The sequence below is a fragment of the Miscanthus floridulus genome, chromosome 3 (genome assembly GCF_019320115.1).
Source record: "Miscanthus floridulus cultivar M001 chromosome 3, ASM1932011v1, whole genome shotgun sequence".
Lineage (NCBI taxonomy): Eukaryota > Viridiplantae > Streptophyta > Magnoliopsida > Poales > Poaceae > Miscanthus > Miscanthus floridulus.
In genome coordinates, this window is record NC_089582.1 from 64,457,683 (window position 1) to 64,467,068 (window position 9,386).

The 9,386-nt window shown below is 39.2% G+C and overlaps 1 non-coding gene across 1 annotated transcript; it reads left to right on the plus strand.

Moving 5' to 3' along the window:
* The first annotated feature begins 5,257 nt into the window (after positions 1-5,257).
* LOC136547659 (small nucleolar RNA R71) lies at positions 5,258-5,366 on the plus strand. Its single transcript, XR_010781622.1, has one exon. It is a non-coding gene; the product is annotated as a small nucleolar RNA R71 (small nucleolar RNA).
* Positions 5,367-9,386: the final 4,020 nt, after the last annotated feature.

Sequence of the window (9,386 nt, forward strand, 5' to 3'; positions counted from 1 at the left end):
AAGGGATATTACTAGGGAAGACTAAGAATAGAGCTTATCTTCCTTCGTAATCAGATCCCATGTGCTACCTACATCGAGGAGTAGACTACAAAGGACTCAACGAGAGTGTCACGTCCACGATCTACCACATGACCTAGAATATAGGGTGTATTCATACGTAGACAATGTATAAGCACCATGCTTACACAATGTTGACCACCCACCCATGGTACCATAGAGTGAGTGCTATACGAACTTATGCATGAACATGATGATAATCCAACTATAGTAAGCATATAATCAAAGTAAACGATGAACATTATAACGAAGAACATGAATAAGATGAATACTAATATTGTCATAACAATTGTGGCAAGCATATAAAAATACTAGAGATACAAAAGAGAGGGGATACAAAGATTATACCGAACCACGCTCTTGACATGATCGGGAATCCAGGCAAAGCCTGCTTGCCACCCTCTAGACCTAGCCTAACTAGCTATGCCCTAGAATATGCTGGAGCTCTGAGGATGATTAGGGTTTCTGTCTTTTGAAATGACTTGATGACTAGGGTTATGCCTGGGGGGAGAGGCAGGGGCTGGATTATATAGCCCTAAGGGTCCAACGTGAGCCCTTGGATCAAACCGACTTAAGCAATGGCCTAGATGCATCCTCAAAGGTGGTGGGAAACCGACATAGCAACGTGGTTGACAGGCGGGGCCCATAGGGGCCATGTGGCCCCACCTATTAGGGGGTGGCCCTCCTCCTCGATGACATGGCTTTTGGACTCTTCTAGAGTCTTCCCATGTAGGTACCGTGGTAGAACTCCGCATTTTCCTTTGATGATTAGGTCCTCCTTGCCGGTTTCTGATTAAGCCCTGCTAGAAACATAGATTTACCAAAACTCATGGAATTTATTAGTTTAAACCCCTAGACCTTTGTTGGTTATCATATTTATGCCCTTATACATGTTATATTGATGATTTATAATGTTTGTTAACTACCATCAACAAACTCCCCTAAGCTTAACCTTCGCTAGTCCCTTAGCAAAACTAAACTCAGCAAAAATGGATTAGGAGTTGCGTCAGTGCTTTCACGCCTCAAAAGTTCACTTGCGTTCAAACAATAATTCTCCTCTAGATTAGAATGGACTGATGTGACTTTCAAACTTACCCATATTACCTTCAACTATGGGGCTCCTTAGCCTTCACTTGGGTCTTGAGTAATTAAAAGACAGAACAGTCAAGTCAAGCACTATGTCTCAACTTCGTTGCTCAACCATTATTCTAGAGTTTTTATAGGTTTTCAAAATAAAACTCAGAGCTTCCATTGTATGACACTCTCAAGTCTCTCAACATATGTGGTATTTGTGGATCCTTACCAAGACAATAATAATGTTATGCCTTTCTCTTCCTACAACTAAGACTTATGTGTAGCTCATAGGAGTGGAAAAATCATGAAAGAGCATACTTACAATACATATATTGTAAAGTCGAACCTCGGATCCAAAGAGAGTTCAGTCATACAATCAAATCAAGATGTGCATGTGTGTGGATATATATGGTGGCTATCCTAATTCTACTTTGCTCCTTGAAAACATATCTCTCTTTTGAAACTTGGAAACAACTTTGCAAGAAAACATGGGCTATCTTATTCATCTCTTCTTTTTCTTTTCTTTTTTTAGGTGGGCATCTGAGTACCCATTGTTTTCAGTATCTCGGACACTTGTCCATTTTTTCTCTTTCTCTTTTTTTATGAATAACTGTTGCATAGCCCCATGTCTCTTTTCTGCAACAAAACTTTTTGAGAGATAGCAAAAACTTTGGAATGTTTATTTGGTTGACATCCTATAGTGTATATTTTTGGTGTTCACTCCTAGTGTAAGAGTAAAATATTTTTGGGTGGATCTAGATGGAATGGCATGTTGTTGTGCCTATCCCCAGTGTAGGAGTAGTGCATATACGGGTGGTGTGTATGGGATCTTGATTTTAAGAGCATGAAAAGCCTCTCATAAGGGTCAACAAAGCTTGGCTAAACTCAATGCAATGCAAGCAGCATATAAAAGTGGAAGTTTTCCTTATCTAAATATCATATATGGCTTTGGTAGGAATTCAAGCTGTCATACAAGAGCTCATCATGTAGAATTTTTATGTTTTTCAAAACATAAATCTCTAGAACTCTAGTATCACTTGGAACAAGTAAATAGCAGCTCAGACCTTCTCATATCATATCCGTCAATTACCTAGACATAGATCAAGCATATGCTACCCACGAGCTGCAAGTTCAGAGTAAATTATTATATCAAGATAGTCGTATCCAAAACTTGGGGGAATTCAATGCTGAAAACTAGGTACTTGAAAGGAATTACAATAAAGCAACTATTCGTCATCGCCATTGCAAGAGATTATCTCAGAGTCTTTTATTTATTGAGCTCTTAAAAACAGAAAACTAGACACACACTTTTTTATTGTGGTTTCAACATTTAAGATCACACCTTAATACTAATGTATATATATAACTAATTAGCTAAGATAAATTTTTATTTCGTTTTAGTTTGTAATGCATCTTTTTATTTCTTTAGCTAATATAAAGCAAACTCAAAAATAGTAAAACTAAAGGAAAGAAATACTTAGCTAGATACACGGGGGATGCTCCTCCCCCAAGCTGGATGTTGCTGTGGTCAATTGTTGAATGTTGAGTGATCTTTCTCGGAGCGGGTTTCCCAGCTGATGTCCTTCTCATTCATCCAGAAGTTGGGTTCCTCATGTGTAGCGAGTACAGCAGTGGTTCAGGAAGATGCACTTTGGGTGGATGAAGACAGCCAGGTCAATTTGCTCTTGATCTTTTGGCGGAATTTTAGCATGATGCCCATTTAATATATATATATATATATATATATATTACAATACAGAAGAAAAAATATGCATGCTCAGTATTTTTATTTTTATGCCACCATAGTGAATACTTCCGTAGGTGTTTACACATCGTAGATTTATTCACATGGGGCTTTAAGATTTTATATGAAGTAATGAAACTTTTTATTTTTCTTTTATTAGTGCAATGTACATATAGAGAAATAAATATGCTAAAGTGAAAAATAATTTATGTAATGCTAGAAAGTAAATATGGATAACTACCATTGTTACCTCATGGTGAGGGTTCGGATTTTTAAGTACTCCGGATAGGACTTGACTGGAGAGAAGTCCTTCATTCCTTGGGTGCATCATTTGGTGTCAGCGGTGGAGACCCAGATGGCTACACATCTTGTGATGGTGACTCTAATGATGATGTCACCTTTTCTTTCCACACCTGCCTAGACTGTGGACTTGTCTTAAGTGGAGTAGGTTCATCTTTCACAGGTGCTTCAGGTTCTTCATCTTCCCATTCATTCCATCAGGGTTGGTTCCTTTGATGTTGGACTGATCGATGTCTCCTCCTAGAGCGGCTCTTGTTCAGTTGTTCAAAAGTAGTATAACTATTGAAATAAAAGTGTGCCTTCTCTCTAGGGAATTGGAAGTGGACTTGTCCAAATTCGACATAGATGATCGCATTTGTGGTGTTGAGGAACGGCCTTCCAAGGATGATGGGTGTATTGTCTTCTTTTTCTCCCATGTCTAGGACCATGAAATTGGCAGGGGCATAGTGATCTTACATTCTTACCATAACGTCCCTCGCTGTTCCCTTAGGGAATCGATTGTTTGGTCCGCCATCTGCAACTGCATATATGTAGGGAACAAAGGTTCGTCACCAAATAAATGTTCATACGTTACCTTGGACATTTTATTGTTGCCCGATCCAATGTCGCAGAAGGTCTTATGGAAGATTCTTTTTCCAATGGTACACTCGATCGTTGGTACACCAGGATCATCCTTCTTATCAAGGAATGGTGAAGCGAGGAGGTGGTCATACTTAGGTCAGAGTGTGTTGATTATGTTGACCATTTCTTCTTGTGGCTGACTGGTCTTATTCTTCCTCCTTCTTCCATTCTTCTTCTTGGTTACTATTGTCTCTTTGGGCAGGTATGCCTTTTATGGATGACTAGCAGATTGCAAGATGCGGTTCTTGAACGAGAACTTCTCCTTTTTATCCATGATCATGAAGCAAATCTTAGCACTATCCGCATAGATGATGGCTTTTGCGGTGCTCAAGAAAGGTTGGCCCAAGATGATGGGTGCCCTTTCATCTCCACCCATTTCTCAAACCACAAAGTCTACTCGAACATATGATTGTCCCACTCGAACAATGGCATCTTCAAGAACTCCCTTGGGGTAGCAGAGTAACTGATCTGCAAGCTACAACCGCATATTTGTGTACATCAAAGGATCTAAAATTTTCTCATAGATTACCTTAGGCATGATGTTGACACTTGCTCCGTAGTCACAGACAACTTCCTAGAAGATGTGAGGTCCAATGGCGATAGGGATGATAGGTCTCCCTGGATCACCTTTCTTGTTACGCAAGGCATAATCTATCCACCTTCCTATCGATGGCTTCATGTAGTAGTAAGCTGCATTGTGAATATCGATAAGATTTGTAGTTTCTAGATCTTCCAGCTGCCCTAAAATCTTACCTTTGTTGGATGGAGGAACAACAACCGCCAGTTGAGCTATTTGTGATTCTATCATTTTATTAAAGCTATGCTGGTTCTTAATGGCAGAAGCAAAGCTATCCATTCTATTATTTATATTTTTCTAGAATTTTATCATTGGTAGCTACCTTCTTAGATAATCCTTTCATAAGTCTAGATTGGACAGCAATTAATTCTCTCAAGGGTGATTGATTAAAGTTATTATAATTATTACCTTGATAGTTACCTTGGTTGTTACCTTGTTAGTTTGGCCTCTGTTGCTGGTTCCATCCTTGATTCTATTGAGGACTATAGTAGTTGTTGTTGTTGACAAAGTTCACATCCTCTTGGGTTTTAGGACAGCTATTCCCTGAATGCCCAGTGTTTCCACATACTTCACATGTCATGCTGGAATCATGAATGTGCATGAATTCTTTCTTTTCATTAGCTCAGTCTTCGAGCTTCTTCATCAGTAGGTCCATCTTGGCAGATAGCATGTCTACCTCCTTGAGTTGATGCATACCTCCACCTCTCTTGCCAGTCTGAACACGTTCTTCATTCCAGCCTTGGTTGGAGGCCATCTGCTCCACAAGAGTGGTCGTAGCTAGAAGTGTAAGTGACAAGAATGCACCTCCAGCAGTAGCATCCATGGTCTCACGGGTACTGTTGGTCAACCCATGGTAGAACATCTACATGAGTAGCCAATTCTCCATCCCATGATGAGGGCATTCTGATATATAGTCTTGAAAGTGTTCCCATGCCTCACGGATAGATTCATCATGTTATTGCTGAAAACTTAAAATTCTCCCATGCAAAGCATTGGTCTTGCCTATGGGAAAGAACTTTGCTAGGAAGGCAGTGGAGCAATTATCCCATGTAGTGTTTCTGTCTTTGTTGGCATAAAACCACTGCTTCGCCTTCCCCAAAAGTGAAAATGGGAAGAGGCAAAGTAGTATGGCATCCTTGGTTACTCCATTGATGGTGAAAGTGCTGCAGATCTCTAGAAAGTGTTGGAGATTTGCACTCACATCTTCATGTGCCTTTCCACAAAATTGGCTCGCTTGCACCATATTGATGAGAGCCATCTTGAGCTTGAATCCATTGTCTCCCACATTGACTATGGGTCTAGTACGGATGTTGGCAGTGGTTGGAGCAAAAAATTTACAGAGAGTCATGTCAGCCATGGCTTCAAATTTTGGTGTTAAGCTTTGCCTTATATGGTTGTCTTCCGACTCTAAAGCTAAAACTTTTTTGAGTTTAGCCTTAGTTCTCTTAAGTAGTGCTTCTGGATCATCAATGTAGTTTGTCGGAAGATCAAAACCAGTCATACATTACCCTGCATAAGATACACAAGTAGATAACACAAGGGTAAGCCTATTTGAGGAGAGCTCAATGGTTATTTCGATCACATCAATAAATATAAGTTTATCAATACTTCCTTTGTCTAGCTACCTTCCCCGGCAATGGCACCAGAAATGCTTGTTGGTATTTATCAACTTGTCACTTATTTTAATAGCCACCTATTAATTACCTACATCTCCTGACATTACTTTACTAGGTTGTCGTCCCTAGTGATGGTGCTAGAGATGCTTGTTGGTGCTGCCTAGCATAACTACGCTTGCTTTATTTTTCACACATTTGGATAAAAATCGCGGATGGGTACCAGATTGCTAGAGTTTGGAGGAATTAGGCTTATGATCAACCAGTCAGATGTCCCAGTGGAATTGGAGTCTTCACCCAAAGATCGGAGTTGTCTTTCTGCTGTTTGCTATCTAAGGTTATATTCTTTATACTAATACTCTATGTATTTAAGCATTGTCTTTTGATGTTACCCTTATTTGTAGCTATATGTGAGATTTGACTTCCTGGGCTCACATATGGTGTGTATCTTGTTTTGTTCTTCAAACTGGGTGCTACAAGGTGGTATCAGAGCAATGCTGACTGTAGGACACAAGCCTAGTAGAAACTGGCCGTCCTAAGGTTTAGAAGTTGCTACAAAAATCCTTGATCTATGAACCTTGATATTTTCTTCTCTACTATATCTCTACCCTTGCTATTCATCTCTACCTTGGTGCTTATTTTGAAGCCTTTGTTCTCATCTTCACTCCTTGGTTTGATATGCTTTTAGAACTATTTCTCACCACCTTCTTGCGTAATCTAAAGATGTGTCTTAGGATTGTTACCCCTAATATAATGAGGACGATAGTATCGCAAGTTGAGTCAATAATTGAATTGTGCATCTTTATTGCTTGTTGAATTGTCATTATGCTTATCATTGTTTTGAATCTTTGTAATGATTACAATGAACTTGTTGGGTGTTCCCACAATTTCATTTAGCTTATAGGCCTAAGGTATAAGAATTAGTGAAATAAATAGTTGGGTTATGATTTTCTTCTGTTTAACCTATCCTGTCTTTTCGGAGCAGTCTGCACTCTTCAGCTTATATCCCTAACCTTGGATGACCAAAAATAATGAGGAAATTCTGGACAATAGTAGACTTCAATATCTTTCTTTGAGCACAATAATCCGCTTGATAGCTATTTTGGTTGTGGAGATATGAAAATTACAAGATGATACATCTGTGCTGTTTGGAACCTGGAACAGTTTCTATTCTGCACTGTTTTTGACTAAGTTAACTGCAGAATTTGGAAAAGTGTTCTATAAGGAAGCTGTGGCAAATTTGGTAAGCTTTCCAACGGTATAAACTACAACTTCATTGAATTAACAGAATGAGAGTTACAGCTGTTTTACTGCACTGCTATTTTTCCTCTCACGAGGAATTTTAGGTTTCTTGTTCTTGCCCATACACAAGAGTATCGTTGAGATGTCAGAACATCTTGATACTAGTTAGCTCATCTAGAAGAGGGTGCAAGCTACCCTTCTTGTGTCCCCTACTTTATCTTTTCTTAAGGGGGGTAGCCAAGCTAAAGAAGTTGCAAGACGAAGGTTTCATATGCTCTGGAGTTTCACTTGGAAGTATAGGTTATGCCTCTAGATGAGAGATCATCATCCAGCACAGATGGATAAATTGGTTGGGTCATTACAAGTAACTGATGTATTCATCAAGAATTGACCTTCTCTTTGAGCTTTTATCAATTGGGAGTTTAATCTTCCACTTACCTAGGATAGGTTGGTATGGATGACGTAGGAAGGAGATATTAGACATTTACAGTTGATTCAATGGAGACTCAGAACATCTCAGTGATTTACCAAGTTAGAAAGTGAGTTTTGGTTCAAGGGAAGTTATCCAAGATCCTCAAGATAATGGTAGAGCTGCTAGAGAAGTTTTAAGTTTGTTTGGATCAAGAAACCTTAGGCAAATGTTTGAAGGAGTCCAAGAAGAGGTTGAAGTAAAACCTATGTATTAGCTTTACCAGATCAGGACAAGAACTTTATATCCACTAGGATGCACTTTTATCAAGGTGTGGAATGTGTCCTTATGCATGAAGAAAAGTAGTGGCTTGTTCATTAAGTCAACTAAGAAAGCGTGAGTTGAACTACCTAGCATGTTATCTAGAGTTATCCATTGTGAAGCATAAAAGTACTGTCCTTTTTGGAAGTAAAAGTGACATCTAGGAGGGTCACAAGAATCTACAGGACATCTTCACTAAGTTAGTCTTGAGCTTATGTTATCTTCGTTGGAATAAAATTGGTTATGACTTGGAAAAGTGCTATTGCTTCAAGGAGCAAAGTCATGACCGATGCCCTCAGCAATGGAGAATTATGCTAAGAAGGTTCAGGTGACACCAATGACTAAGAATTGTATTCCAAGTTTGAGCAACTTGATCAGAATCATTAATGTTTTTAAGGTTGGTAGTGAAATTTCCTTCTGACTAAGATTTGTCAGGCTTCATTGGAATGTGGATATTTTAAGAAAGAGAATTGTTCAAGGTACTGGTCAAAATCTTGGAATTAGTTTGGTAAGTTACTTGGAGTAAGACCAACAGGTATGCAAAGTAAAGTGGGATCCTTATCGAGAAGATGGAATTACATAAGGAAGTAGAGAAGAATTCAAAGACAGAGTATCCCTATCTCCTAGTCGACATCTTCCAAATCTCGGGGACGAGATTCATTTTAAGGGGGGTAGAATTGTAACACCCTAAAATTTGCCTTTTTTGAAAATAGGTTTAAAATGATTTATTTCTAAATTTTGTGCTCATAAAATATAGGAAAATAAAAATTTTCATTAAATTAAAATTCATCATAAGGTTTAGCAACATGTTTATGCATACATGTTGGTGCATTGTTTCTTTGAATTGTGTGGATTTGATTCAAATTGAAAATATTCCAAAATGCTTTTGAAGTTGGCTTAGAAGAAAGAAAAAGAGAATTAGAAAATAAAAGAATTTAAAAAGTTATAAAATTTATTTTTGAAAACTTATCAAAATTTCTCATTTATGTTTGAATTGAAAAGTGTATTTGAAATCCTATTCAAATCTGATTTGGTTTAAATTTGAAATTGGTTTTTAAAACAAATTAGAAAAGGATTTGGAAAAAAGAAAACCCTCTCTTCTTCCCTCTCTCTCCCTATTTGGCCTGTTGGCCTAGTTCCAGCGTCGCCTGCCCCATTCCACCCATCGGCCCATCCCCTTCAGCCTTCCTCCCACGGGCTGTTCTGCTCCTCCCGCTTTGGCCCACGCCAGCGCGCAGGCCCACTGCTCCTCCTCTGTTTTTTCCCGTGTGGCCTTGCTTTCTAGTGCCGTGGCTCGTCTCCTCTCGCCGGCCCACTCGCGCTTGCTTCCTCTACGGCCCAGCAAGCCATCCCCGTGGTCCAAGCCATAGCCCAGCACCAACGCACCATCTCCCCATGCTCTCTCTGATAGCCACCATCTCCCTTTCT